Source organism: Acromyrmex echinatior, chromosome 11 (genome assembly GCF_024713525.1).
Source record: "Acromyrmex echinatior isolate Ae372 chromosome 11, ASM2471352v2, whole genome shotgun sequence".
In the NCBI taxonomy this organism is placed as follows: domain Eukaryota; kingdom Metazoa; phylum Arthropoda; class Insecta; order Hymenoptera; family Formicidae; genus Acromyrmex; species Acromyrmex echinatior.
The window spans coordinates 4,551,914-4,566,226 of NC_141862.1; the positions used below are offsets into that span (position 1 = coordinate 4,551,914).

A 14,313-nucleotide genomic window follows, 5' to 3' on the forward strand; every position below is an offset into this window, starting at 1 on the left:
GTGCGTCACCAAAATCCGGACAAATTTCAATTTAAATTTTCCGCTATATTGTGCCTCCGCCAGAGGTTGTTGTTGGCGTTCGAGAAAGCCTGATGCTTTTAGTAAATAATCATATTCTCAAAATGGCCGCGATATTGAAAATTAAGTACGAAGTATAATCGAAGAGCTGCGATCATCGAAAACTTTCGCGCTAGGCGCTCAGTAACGGAAATAAACGGTTCTTTGGATATCCGAGATCAATCGTTTATGACGTCGTGGCAAAATATACGGCTTTAGAATAGTTCAACGAAGATTCCAGTATGCCAGCGAGGAAGAGTCACTCGAAAGAACGCACCGCAAGGACTCCCGCAGTCATTGAAAGGGCTCAAGCGCTGATTTCGGATGACCCAGGGTAATCGTTGCGAAAATTAGCATCGATTGTCGATGTAAGCGAGCCAACAATGCGTCGAATTCCCGAGGACGACCTTCGACCTACAAATCGTATACATTAAAGATACGACAGATGTTCTCTGAGGCTGCCAGGACAAGCCGAGTTGCTCGCCTCGGCTCCCATTTTGGCCTCCCAACAGCCCAGATTTAAATCCCTTGGATTACTACGTATGGAGCGTAGTTGAAAGGATCACAAACAAGTCTCGGCATCCCAATGTGACGTCATTAAGGATCGCTACTGAGACAGCATTCGTCGGGACAGTGCTACATTACAGCGTGCGTGCCGCATCAAGCGGAACGCTTCAAGCCGAGAATAGAGGTCGTCATTCAAGCTAATGGGGGATATATCGAATAATTGTGCTCTACAGGATCCCGCAAGTGCCATGTAAAAGAATTTTTTATAATCTTTAATTTTTCATTAAAAACATATTGTTTAAAGAAATTTGATTTGTCCGGATTCTGATGACGCACCCTGTATATACGAGATGTTTTAAAAAATGCATATCATATTTTAAGAAGAATAGCATAACATCGCGCGCGCGATGTCGAGTTTTGCAAATAAACAAAATTCCAACTTTCCCTTATACGCATGTAACGTATCCCACTGACAATACGTAGGAGCTTCATCTCCGTCTTGGATCAATATATCCGGAGTCGGCGGCATGTCGATGAGGTACGAATGCACGAACGCGCGCACAACCGATGGTTATGTAGCGACTCGACTCACATAGTTGAGAATCTAATCACGGATTTCCTAGACAGTCGTAAAATCCTTATTAGGTATTCGGCCCGGCCTCTACCGTAATCCGAGGCGAAACTATAATATCGTGCTAATATTATGCATGGTGAATCGCACAACTCGATATTCGCATGCCACACGTATTACACCGGCGGCGAAGCGCGGCGCGCGCCTTTGTCCAGCCATAAATAAGGAACGAAGTAGTATTAACCGATAATAAGCTCCTCGAGTTTTACGAAAGTGACGATTTACTCGCGAATAAACCGATTCGAAACGGCTAATTCATTTACACGAGATTTATATGCGGCAAAGCAACGTTTCGTGAATCCGGCATATTCGGCTCGAGATGTCTATATTATAGAGACATGTATATTTCGCTGAATAAATATAGTACTTCTATGGTATAATTTGCAGCACGTGCACTATATAGATTGGAAGGGTTAATTTTTTCTTTCTTTTTTTTTTTTTGAAACATGCCAGCGCGAATTTGTTTTCGTACTTTCACAAATAGACAGTAGTCGCGATATCGACCGGCTGACTAATTGCAAGAGGAGCTTTTCCAGAACGTTCGTAGAAACGCGATAATCACGAAGAGCACGAGAATTTTGTTCATGAATGCGTGCTGGATATAATTGGATGTTCAGAAAAATGGTAACATTATCTGCAATATTTTATAGAAATCGCTTTCGGTGCTTCGTCGTCGAGGCCATGGGAAAAAGATAGAGATATTAGAATAGATTTCATGAAATATCAGCCGAATAAACTTCTTCTCATCGCATGATATACGTTATTACTTCGATTACAACATCTGCCACCGATTATTACGTGCACTAATTAATTAAATCGAAATTCCATAGAGCTCGAAAATCCTATAGCCATGCAGAACTTGCTTCATGAGTCATTACGAAGCTGAAGCAAAGCTTAATCCGTTAGTATTTTCAATGCAATTATCATTGCAAGTGTAATTACTTAAGAAATTTTTCGGGACATCACAATTAATTTGTATTTTATCATTAAATCTCATTATAATTATGCGCCATATATCGCATTTCTTCGCAGACGAAACTACGTTTCGTATTTCCGACATAGAAGCTATTGATTTTGAATAAAATAATTTCACTTTTGAATTATTTCAGTTATATTACACAACATAATCTCTAAAATACATTATCTATTTTTGCCTACGATAACACTAATATAACTAAGATTTCTGTTTCTTAACGTGATAATAGTGATTCTTTTTGATTGTTGAAAGAAATATAAGATAAAAAAAACAGATTTTGAAGGCTTTATTAAAAAAAAACCACAAATTTAAACAGTTGACAATTCTTTTCTTTTACTTTACAGAATAAAATACATAAGCATCACGATTCGAGTATTGAGAAGCAGAAATCTTTTATAAAAATCGCTTTCGATGTTTCGTCGACGAAGTGATTTCCTTAAATAGCATATTAGTATAACTTTTTGACATTAAATATTGTAAATGAATTTTATCACTTAAAATTGTACATAAATAATAAAAGAAATTTAATGTACTATCACATTTATTTCTATATGCTATAAAAAATATTTAAATTTCTCACAATTATACATATTGAAATATATATATATATTCGTTTGAATAGTACTAACGTAACATTTATTTATTAACGTAATATTTATAAATAAAAAAATGATAGTTGAATCAAATTGATGTTCTTGTAACAAATAAATATATATGTGATGTACATTTAGTAAATATTCAGTTAGTACTATTCAAACAAATATTCAATAAAATTCATTATGTATACTTTTTTCTAAGTATACATAAGAAATTCAAAACAAAGTTTCTAGAAATTGAAGGTTGATGTAATTTTTTAAAAAACACATCCTTTTTGAGTAAAAAATTTATTATTACTTACTGCTAAAAAAGCTTACTGTAATTACTTGTAGAGAAACAAAGTACTGATAAAAATTTATTGTTCAATGTGATTCAACATAGAACGAACATCTTTAAGCATATATTTTTCCCACGACTTTTGATTTCGGAACGATTAAAATAATTCTTCGGGGAATTTAATTTTCAGAACACGCAAGATATCTCCTCCTATCCATCTGGACTATCTATCCGGTCGACCTCATTCGAAGCCCTCGCATATGCGCATTTCCGCCCTTCGTACGCGAAGCTCGTGGCCCTTAGTTCGGGGCGAGCGTATGAAGCGGCGAATTCTTGGCAACGCGACGCGACGCGACGCGACGCGACGCGACGCGACGCGACGCGACGCTACGCGACGTTCCGGGGGTTGCACGGCGCGGCGGCAGTATTTTCCCTCGCCGAGCGACGAGTACCTGTCCGTTAGAGCTCTGCCGCCGGAGCTCGAACGTGGGACGTTCTGATCGTGGGACCTGCGCGCTCCATCGGCCTGGCGGTTCAGTTGCTTCTACCAAGCGGCACTCACGTTCCGTGTCCGGACCGCACGCGCCTTTGCCGCGCGCGCGAGTATCCTCTCTCTGTCTCTCCCTTTCGCTCTCGTTCTCTCGAACGACCACACGCAGTATCCCGGTGTGCCGGAGAGCACCCCGGATCAATCGCACGGATTCATCGCGCGAGCTTGAATCGCTCGAGAGATATCTCTCGTTCAATCGACGAGATTTCGAACGATAGATTGTCGTTCGTCGAAACGGAGAGCGCAGTTCATTTTCGCGACACGAGACAAGTGGCGCAGGGCGCCAATTAACTAGTGTTGTGAGGGCAACCGGCGTGTTTGACAAGTGATCAGTGACTAGAGATTCTCCAGTTTTCAGTTAGTGCTACGTGCGCGAAGGAGAGATTGATTTTCGCAAACGAAGATGTAATAGGTGAGTTTTCCTCTTTTAAGGTCATGAGCGAAGTTTGTTTGGTTTTATCTTAACAAATGTGAAAAAAACTACACTTATATTCTAAAGCGTCCCATTTGAAGTGCAGAATGCAGGTGAATCTCTGCCTTGTGGTAGATTGATAGAGAAAGGTTCAAAGTTTCTTTATCTACGATTTAGAACTTCATAATACCAATCGTACAAATTATACAGCTATAATTCTCTAAAATTTTCTCAATGGATCCAAATGACCCATTGTTCTACTCGAGGGTTAAAGTTATGGCATATAAAAAATTAATTAAGTAAACAATAAGGAAGTCAACATGTTGGATTTGTTACTGCTTACACAAGTTTAGGTCCATAACTTTGTTTTAAAAGGTCTTAAGCCGTAAGAAAATGACTAATCACTATATCGATTATTTTTCTCATATTCAATTATAATTGGTCAATTTCTTAAGGCTTTACTTTAAGGCCTCAAGCAAAGTTGTGAACTTAGGCTGCGGTCAAAGTCTCGCTACAAATGCTTTGAAGCGTTTAATGGACCAATTAGAAGAAAGAATTTTACAAACTGACCAATTAAAAAAACGCTTCAAAACGTTTGCAACATCGCATTGACCATACCTTTAGACTTATGGTCCCTGCTGTGATTGGCCAATTCGTTTACTGCTTACGTTTTACTGCTTAAGTTCTTTCGTGTGCCATGACTCTCAACCTCGATCGTGAAACAAAAGCGTATCCGATAGTAAATCTTGTACGCTACGGGTGAAATGGTAAAGAGAGACGTTGAGAAAGTGCCGCTTCCCACGACGGTCCACGTTGACATAAACGAGCTTGATTCGACGGATCACGTGTATCAACTTCTGTATATCTCTTCACTCGGTAAATCACTTTTAGAGGCTGCAAACGACTTTGTGCGAATATACTTATTCGCAGACGTGATAAATGAAGGTGGAGGAAAGGTTTTCTCTTCCCTTTATAATCCGTTGACTCTTTATATGACTGCATATAATATACATACCTATATATTATATGACTGTGCAGAAAGTTTGGCGTATCATGGACGTTCATGATTGGCGGTTTAATTTAGGAAGATCACTTATCACTTTGGAAGATCACACACATCGTAGATGTAGAATTAATTTAGTTGATTACATGGGATACGTATAAGGCTGCAGCAATTCGAGCGAAGATCGCAGCTCAAAGATAATCGTAATCGTGCGGCGTAATGTCAAAAAGCAACTTCAAGTGGGCAAAGTCAATATGTGTCTGTCCTCTTTTCGCAGTTGATGAACGCGATACGTCACAATCGATCATGGCGTGTCGCGACAACGTCGTCAAAGCCAAAGTGCCTTTCTTTTTCTGTCGCTTACGAACAATGAGTCGCGCAGGGACATATCCTCAAAACTTAACAAGCTCGTGGGATTAATCCTGGGACTAGCTTAGCATTGTAATTAATCGTGACATCGATCGACAATTCATGAGCTAATGACTAGTAAGAATTAACACGTAAGCACACATGCACATTGCTCTTGTGTGATGCCCTTCTCTAATTATTGCTCTGCCGCTTCTCTCCCTCTGGGATCAGTGCAAGTTTAAAGCCGCAGGACGTGCGTCATACATTATTCTCAATCTTCGTTCACCGGTGAGAGTAGGTGGTTTTAACCATTCCGCCCTTAGTTATGGCAGACTCGGTCGTCTATTAATAAGGAGAGAGATCTCTAAGCCGCCTTTGTTATCAAGCATCATGTCACAGTATGAATTGCGGCAGTTCGGCTTCGAGCCACTGAAGCGACTACTATAATGAATAGCCGATAGTTAGGTGCTTGCGGAAACATCAGCGCGTTTCATTCCAACTCTCCGGCTCCCTCTCTCCCTCCCGAGATGTCATCGCGTTTCTTGCATAAATTAACAGTCTCTCGTTCTCCCTCTCTCTCTCTCTCTCTCTCTCTCTCTCTCTCTCTCTCTCTCTCTCTCTCTCTCTTTCATTATTTAATTTTAATATCACAGTATGTTGTAGATTGATGTAAGTTTCAGAATATGATAAAAATATTTCGAAATAAAATTTAAGTAATATCTTATTATGCTGTACATTATATTGTATATTGTATATTGCATATTATATTGTATATTGTTGTACAATATAATAATATTGTACTTACAAAATAAAATATTATCATATTGCTATATAAACATTTTATGAAATCCATCTTCCAATTCTGAAATAGAAGGATTTATTATATAATTGTTTTAAGCCCATTTTAGAGAGACAATCTATAATTCACGATCAAATTTGGAACAGAATATTTATAATTTTACGTGTCGTGTAACATAGAAAGCATTTAAAGAAGTAAAATATGTAGAAAATACGTCAGTTGTTAGTGATATATATGGTACGTATTTTCTATAATATATATGTATTTTATTTCTTTAAATGTTTTCTATGTTACGCAATATTATAAATGGAATTCTGTTCCGAATTTGATCGTAAATTGTAGATTGTGTGAAGTGGGTTTTACGTACGAGCAATATTACTTGGATATTTTTATAAATCTTATATTTAGATTTATAGTACTTATGTAAATTCAAAAGTTTCAAAATCTAATATTTTCATATCCAAAAGAAATTTTGTAAATGAAAATTAATTATTATGCTGTGCATTATCTTATAAAATAAAATATCATCACATCTTTTAAAAATTTGAAGGAATCCATCTTTCAATGATAAGATAGAAAAATTTTATACCTTTTTTTATATGCGAGCGAAGAAGAGAGAAAGAGAAAGATACATACAAAACATTTTATTTGTTAAATTAATGTTATTAAATAGTGAAACTACCCTAGAAACATGTATCTTATGATAAAAATAAATACATTTTTTAATATGAATTTATTTTAAGGGAATTGTAAATAAAACCAAAAGTTTTGCGAAGGTATCAATAAGTACCTATACAAAGATTACAGAGACCGATCCAGTATCGATTTTTTTCCCCAAATGATCAGTCGATACTTTTTTGTATCGATCTTTTCGGACATTAAGTATTACATATCACTTGAATTTTTATATAAATATATTCGGACAGTATATTTGTAAATCTAAAAATTTTATAATCTAATTTTTATTTCTAAAAGAAATTTTGGAAATGAAAATTAATTGTTACGTTATCATATTATACCAAATACTATACGTTATTCTTATAAAATATTCCGTTTTTGGAATATATTTACAGTTAGCCATAATTAGATAAAGCGTCATATTTTGATACTGACAGTTTTCGAATTGGCTGTGTATTCCTGAATGCGTTCATATTCCACATTAATTAATTCGCTCGATCAATCGGCAGTCTTGTATTTTTGCAAAACACGTGCTTCTAATTATCAAGTAGTCAGCTGTTGAAATTCTTTATCGTTAACAATCTATTTCATTGTAAAACAATTATAAATTAATTAATTGATATTATTTTTAAATCAATTGATATTGTTTTTTGTATATTGAAAAATTTTATACTAAATCTTCTATCTAAAAATTTTAAGGAATCTATCTGTCAATTCTTAGATAGAAGAATTTAATATAGAATTCTTTTACATGTAATCGATATCAATTGGATTATTAATTAATTATTTTAGATTACTTAAAAAAAAAAATATATATATATATTAATTTGGGTTAGAAATTTAGATTTATAAGACTTAACAGTGAGTGCAAAAGTAATCAAGTACAAGACAACTTTTTATAAAAAAAGCTTTATTTGTAGGAAATAAATATAAAATTAACAGTTTTATACATACACATAATGAATGCATTTTGTTCTAACTTATATAAACAAACGAGCTTCCCATATACTCTTAATTTTAGAAATTAAATTTCTCGACTGTACGAATACTTTTTGAGCATCCAAACAATACAATTTTTAATTTTTATTCATTTTTAATATAATATATTTTCCATAATTAATATACATTTTTTGGTATATAGAATTTTGAGAAACATACAGTCTATTTTATTCTTTATAAATAAATTATTAATTATCCAACAAGAAATGATCGTTAATTGGATATCGAATCGACGTCAAATTGGTGTCAAAATCATCAATTCGATGAATCATTTCTCTGGATAACATTTATTTTTTAAGAATAAAGTTTTTTTAAAAAATATTTTCTCTGTACGAATACTTTTTATTTTTTATAAAGGTAAAACGAGAATTCGAGCAATAATAATGTAACATTCAGGATTGAGAAGTAAAGCGTTGCTTGTAATGCCATTATCATTTTGCGTTTTTCGATAACGATTACTTATTAATGTTACTTTTTTATAATAGTAACATCTTTACATTTTTATAATAACATTAACGAATTCAGCTGTTATTTTTATCATTATTTTAATCCCCTATCCAACTATTTAATAAATCATTATATATTATATATATATATATATATATATATATATATATATATATATATATAAATGGTTAGAAATATTTTATAATAGAAATTTAAATATCGAAAAATATTTTGTACTTCTCAGGTTGCATTCTGATAATTACTGCCAATATTGAAAATCTATAATTATACGTAACGTGGATAAGTTTTCATTATTGTCATTATTAGTGAATTGAGATATTGAGATGCACTTTTAATAACGATGTTTAGAAACAACGTTTAAAATTTACAATATTAAAAATTTTAATATTATAAATTGTTATTAACAATATTAAAAATTTTTAATAAAATCTGCGTTTGTAAATTACAATCTAAATTAAAGATAAGCATATATTTAAAAGAATAAAATATTAATGCAAAGAATTATATCTCAGATTTATTACATACATATAGAGAAAAAGATTTCTTTGGATGTAATAAATTTTATTCAAATAAAATTGTTATTTGGAATGGTTCAAACAAATCAATATTTGAATCAATAAATGCGATTGTGTTTTGAATTTGAATTTGAAACAATGTATATCTTTATCTTAAATATATTATTTGTTTGAACAGATAATGTCTATCTTCGGTATTCGCGTGATCAACTGTACGGCACAAATATAATTAATGTAGCACTGCTCGTTTAATCCTGTTGTCAGACGTATAAGCTATTGTTTTCATATTTTCGATCAAAAATGATTATTCTAAGAAAGCAATTATTTGCATGGAATAACCTAACTTCTATGAATATATTTTGCCATTTTCAAATAAACAATTTGTTTCATTGTTTGTATTCATTGTAACCAAATAATATATATTATTTAATTGAAAGATATTACTTCAAATAATAATGTTATTTCTGTCAAGCAATAGAGATTTCTCAAATGAAACAACAAAATTTTTATTCAAACAAATAATATTTCGTGCAAGCATATGTTCCACAATAAAACAAATTTTAATCAAATAAATAGAAATACTAAATTCAAAGAAATCTTTTTTTCTGTGTACAAATTTAATATAAACAGAAGCTTGCTATATATAGAGACTAGTTTAGAATTTTAAGTTTCAATATTGTCTAATTATTTTATTATTAATATTGATTATTAAATAATGTCAGTTTTTTTAATCTAATATTTTATTTTAACATTACAAAAAAGTAACTAATCATTACTTTCTAAGTAACAATGACGGTAACGCATTACTTTTTAAAATCAATAATAAATAACGATAATAAGTTATTTTTTATGAAAAATAACGGTAACGGTAACCCGTTATTTTTATAAAGTAATATTCCTGATTCTGGTTATGTACAATACATGACATAATTATGTCAAAAACTAAGCAGATTGCTGTGAATCTAGTGATTGCGAGGTAGTAATGTTAACAATGAAGAATTTCAACAGGCTAGTAACTTGATAATTAAGAGCACGTGTTTTGCAAAATTACAAGACAGCTGGTTGGTCGAGCAAGTTAATTAACTTACAATGGTAGTGAACGCATTCAGGAATACATATCCAGTTCGAAAATCATTATTCTCAGTAACGAAACATGACGCTTCATGTTCCTAATTACATCATGGCTAACTGCAAATACGTACCAAATTCGGAATTTCGAACTATCGTATGTATCATCGTATGTCCGAATTACAGTTTTTATAAGAAAAATGATATTTCTCATTTTATCTTAATTATAACTGTATTTTAAAAGATTCATAGAAAGAACAGATTTGTTGAAGTATCTAAAAATTTGCTAAATATTGATGTATAAAAATAAATTTGATGGACTATCAAAATAATTGTGTAGATGCTCAAACTAGTTGCTAGAATGTTAAGACTTTTTGCAACAATTAATATTCATGGTGGAGTTTCTCTACATTATTATTTTGATAATGCAATAAAATTATTTTCGCATCTGTATCTAAATGTTTAAACTTCAGCGAAATCGTTATTTTAGTGTTACACCAAAATTATAAGTTGTAATGTGTTTAATGTATAATTAAATGCAATATATTATATATATATATATATATATATATATATATATATATATACATACTTATATGTATATGCATAATTTAATAAATGTTAAATAAACATTTAGTTGGTGTTTGGCTTTATCGTTGATATCATCATGAATCTATTGTTATATTGTTATTACACAATTTTGTGATATTGTGTTAACGGAATAAGCATGAATTCTCAATAATGTTATACTGACCAAATAATATTTCGAATTTGATCGTATAGAAATCTCTGAAATTGAAATAGCTGAAAATGTAAAGCAGGGAATGTATGAATAACTTAGAAGAAATGTCTTTCCGAAAACTTATCCTAATGCGGACGAGAGATCATCAAGGAGTTAACAATCGATCTTCGAGGATCAACGAACACCGTTTAAAATTCAAATACTAGTTGAATGGCTGCATTGCAGTCGACGATTGCAATGATGTAACATCATTGAGATAAAGGAATATAAATGAGAATTATAATACATTTAAATACGAGATAAGAACAAGGATAACATTATTGAATGTTTCACATTTCAACTAAAATTATTTAGTACTCCTATTTTAATCCGATATCAATTGATACTTTTTAGTTGATATCTTTTTAGTGGATAATATGTATGCATGTGTGTGCTTCTGATACGCACATAGAAGTAACTACTGAAATAATAAGCGTGTGGAATTTATATATACTTTAGAAATTTCTACCGTAGAAAAGAAGAAAGAGAAGGAGAAGGAGAAATGCAGGGAGAGAAAGAGGTAGAGCAATATTTAAATAAAATAGAAGAATAAGGAGACAGAATATTGAAAATGGAAAAAGATATAAATTTAACATACATGTGTTAGGAATTCTAATGGCGCACACAGTTCCATTTATGTAAAATACATTTTGAATAAACCTTTTCGTTTAAACAGATCAGATAAAATGTACGATTCATTTCTTCGTAAAGCTCTGTATGTAAAATATTCATTTGTTAATCAAAGAATTTAAGCAACCCGAGTAAAAGTCATGTCGCATAATGAAAAAGAATCGAGTATGCCGTGTCGCCATTCCGCGCATACTCACCGTGTAAAATGAGAAAGGGGAAAGATGAAAGTAGGATGCATACAAAAGATGACTTACGTGGCACGTACGCGAGAGCACGAAGATTCATGAACTGATTTCGAACAAGCGCCGACATCGTAACTCCGACATTATATGTCGCACGCGCAGCATCCACTGTGCTCGCATTTAAAACAATCTCGCGCGACGTAAGTCGCCCGTCTCTCGACAGAAGGCGGAATTCACGGGAGACGTATATGAGATTGCACCACGGGAGAAGAAATATGTACTGCAACCGACTATTATGATGGCGACGACGACGAAGGATGGCTCTTGTCATCTTTCGGATGGAGATCCGCGAAAAAATTCGATAGTTTCATTCTGTTTTTACGGCGCCGTAACACCGAAAATTTCATCATCACAGATACGGATAGGGAAAAGACGTGGTGATCGGAGATGGAGGGACGACGGTGAGGATCAGTCGAGCAGAAAGCTCTTTCGGGGCGAAATACACGCGGCTATGCAAATACCCGGAGGTCGGGCATTCCAGAGGAGTGGGATATGCATCTGGGCAAATGTAGGTATCCGGCCTTACGCGAACTACAAGTAGCTCGTAGAGGCCGATCGAATCCTGCATCCGTCGTCGTCTATCACGAGATTGAGTGAGATCGATCGTGGATCGGATAACTATGGAAGGAATAAGCAGGAAAAGGATGAAAGCAATGAAGGAAATCCTCGGATCGTGGGGAGTTAAACGATAGAAATGTCAAAGAGTACTATTGTTATCACAGTTATGGTGTTCCTGCTCTTTGAATTTCGTTTGAACTTTCTAATAGCCAACGTGGTAATTATGGAAATGACGATGTCCTGCGGACATGTTTTCATATACAGACCGGGATAATGCTCTCGAGTGCACCGATCGTTTTTAATCGTGTATTTCTGGAAATTTACTTAACGTCGATTTTCTATCTAAATGTCACTATCTGACCCGCGCCTGAAACTCGCAACGATTTGTGAGATGCGTTTAATCGTGATTTACTTACTATATAGGTCCTTAAATTCTTTGATGCAATTTCTAAATTTGTTCTCGCTCAAAATATTAAAATAAATTTGGACGAAAAGATTCTTTCCTATCAATTTAGTTTATATTATACTAGCTTTTAGTTTAAGATTGTTTTATTTTTTATTACATTACGAAGTAACGATTTTACAGAACCGACAAATGCATTAAAAAAATTACACAGAAAAACTAAATTGTCTGAAAATGTCCGATATATAAAATATAGAAATCTAGATAAGAATAAGTACTCACACAAATATACCAGCGCTTTCGTTATATAATTTCTCTGTAAAAAGTTAATTATCTCCGTCATGTAAATATCGTCATGTAAATTTCCACCGTTTATGCTACTTTCTTATAAAACGCTGATATCGCCCCTCCGTCTTAGAATAATTAGCTTTCCCATTGTGCAAAAGTTTCAATTGGTTATACTTTAACAGGAGCTTTTTTGCTTGCAACGCAAAGAGTTTACGTTTTCGAACTTAACTGCTTTTTCTTCTCGGCTCTTTAATTCGCTCGGCATTCTTGCAATTGATTTTTTTAGTTCATTCAGACAGAAAGTTTCTCTATAAGTCTCTGGATGCTCCTCGTTTACAGTAAGATTCACTCAAACAGCGGTATAAGCGTAATCGCCGAGGAACGATACCGTCATTAGTTCGACACGCAGCGAAAGCTATAACAAGTTTCTTGTAATCATCCCTAGCGTCCAATTGTCTTCAACTGCGCGTTTACTCCTAATTATATAGCTGCACGCGATGCCTGAAGTATGAAAATCGCGCGATATGCCTGCGTGTATAAAGAGCATCGATAGAATTACATTATAATTAGTGGCCGACGAAATGATCCCGATACTATAGAGTTATCATTGGAGTTAGTTCCTTTGTGAGATCGACAGAAAGCTTAAATATATGGCGCTTCGGATTGTAATGTTATTAAATATATGTATTCTTGTAATAACAGGGAGATATTAATATAATAGGTGCTCTCAAGACATAAGCGGCAGTTCATAAAGTTTTGAACGATTCTATAAAGTTTTAACGATCGTCAAACGTTGGAGCTACGGATTTTGAAACGAGAATGCATTTTAGTTTTAAAAGACTTAAAAGATTTCTTGAGAGTCGCGAACCGTACCTTTATACATGTGCGCTTGAGCACTCGTTCGACAAAAAGGCGTACACAAGAATAATGGAGTCTTACAATTTTATAAACATCTATTTACAGACTTGCGAGATTATTCGTCGGGAAAATTTCTTGAGAAGTCGTCTCAAGTGATATTGAGAACAAGATGAGAAGTCTGTGAAATAAAACGAACAATATCGGATAAATTATCGCCGATAACAATTATTCCTTTAAATTCCTACATATACTAAGAAAAAAGTTTTTGATATTTGTGATAATGCATGATAAAATATCACAGTTAAGAGTCTATTATAGTTCTTACTGCTGTAATATTAATAATAATAATTATATTTATAGTTCTATGTACCAAACGATTATAATTTTATTTTTAGACATAATCATATATTTTATGTAACAATAAAAATAGCAGTGTAACAATAAAAATGGAGCTCTTATAATCATAATTATTTTAACATTTTAGCAATTGTAGTCCAAGTCACAAGTATCACAACATTTTTCTCAATGTAATTTTAAAAATAAATGATCATTGTGTCAAATAGATTCTACAAATTATAGAGCTCTTTTAGAATCAAGTATTACGCTGCTGCTTTATGCTGATTGGTATATACTTTACGAAAAATAATAAGAATTATCCGTAAAAATAGC

General features: G+C 33.2%; 1 protein-coding gene across 1 annotated transcript in view; it reads left to right on the plus strand.

The window, feature by feature from the left end:
- Positions 1 to 1,650: 1,650 nt before the first annotated feature.
- LOC105147141 (opioid-binding protein/cell adhesion molecule homolog) overlaps positions 1,651 to 14,313 on the plus strand; it is a 407,659-nt gene continuing 394,996 nt past the window's right edge. The window contains exon 1 of the mRNA XM_087411479.1: positions 1,651 to 4,006. The gene's annotated coding sequence lies outside the window, so the exon portion shown is untranslated. The remainder of the gene's footprint in view (positions 4,007 to 14,313) is intronic.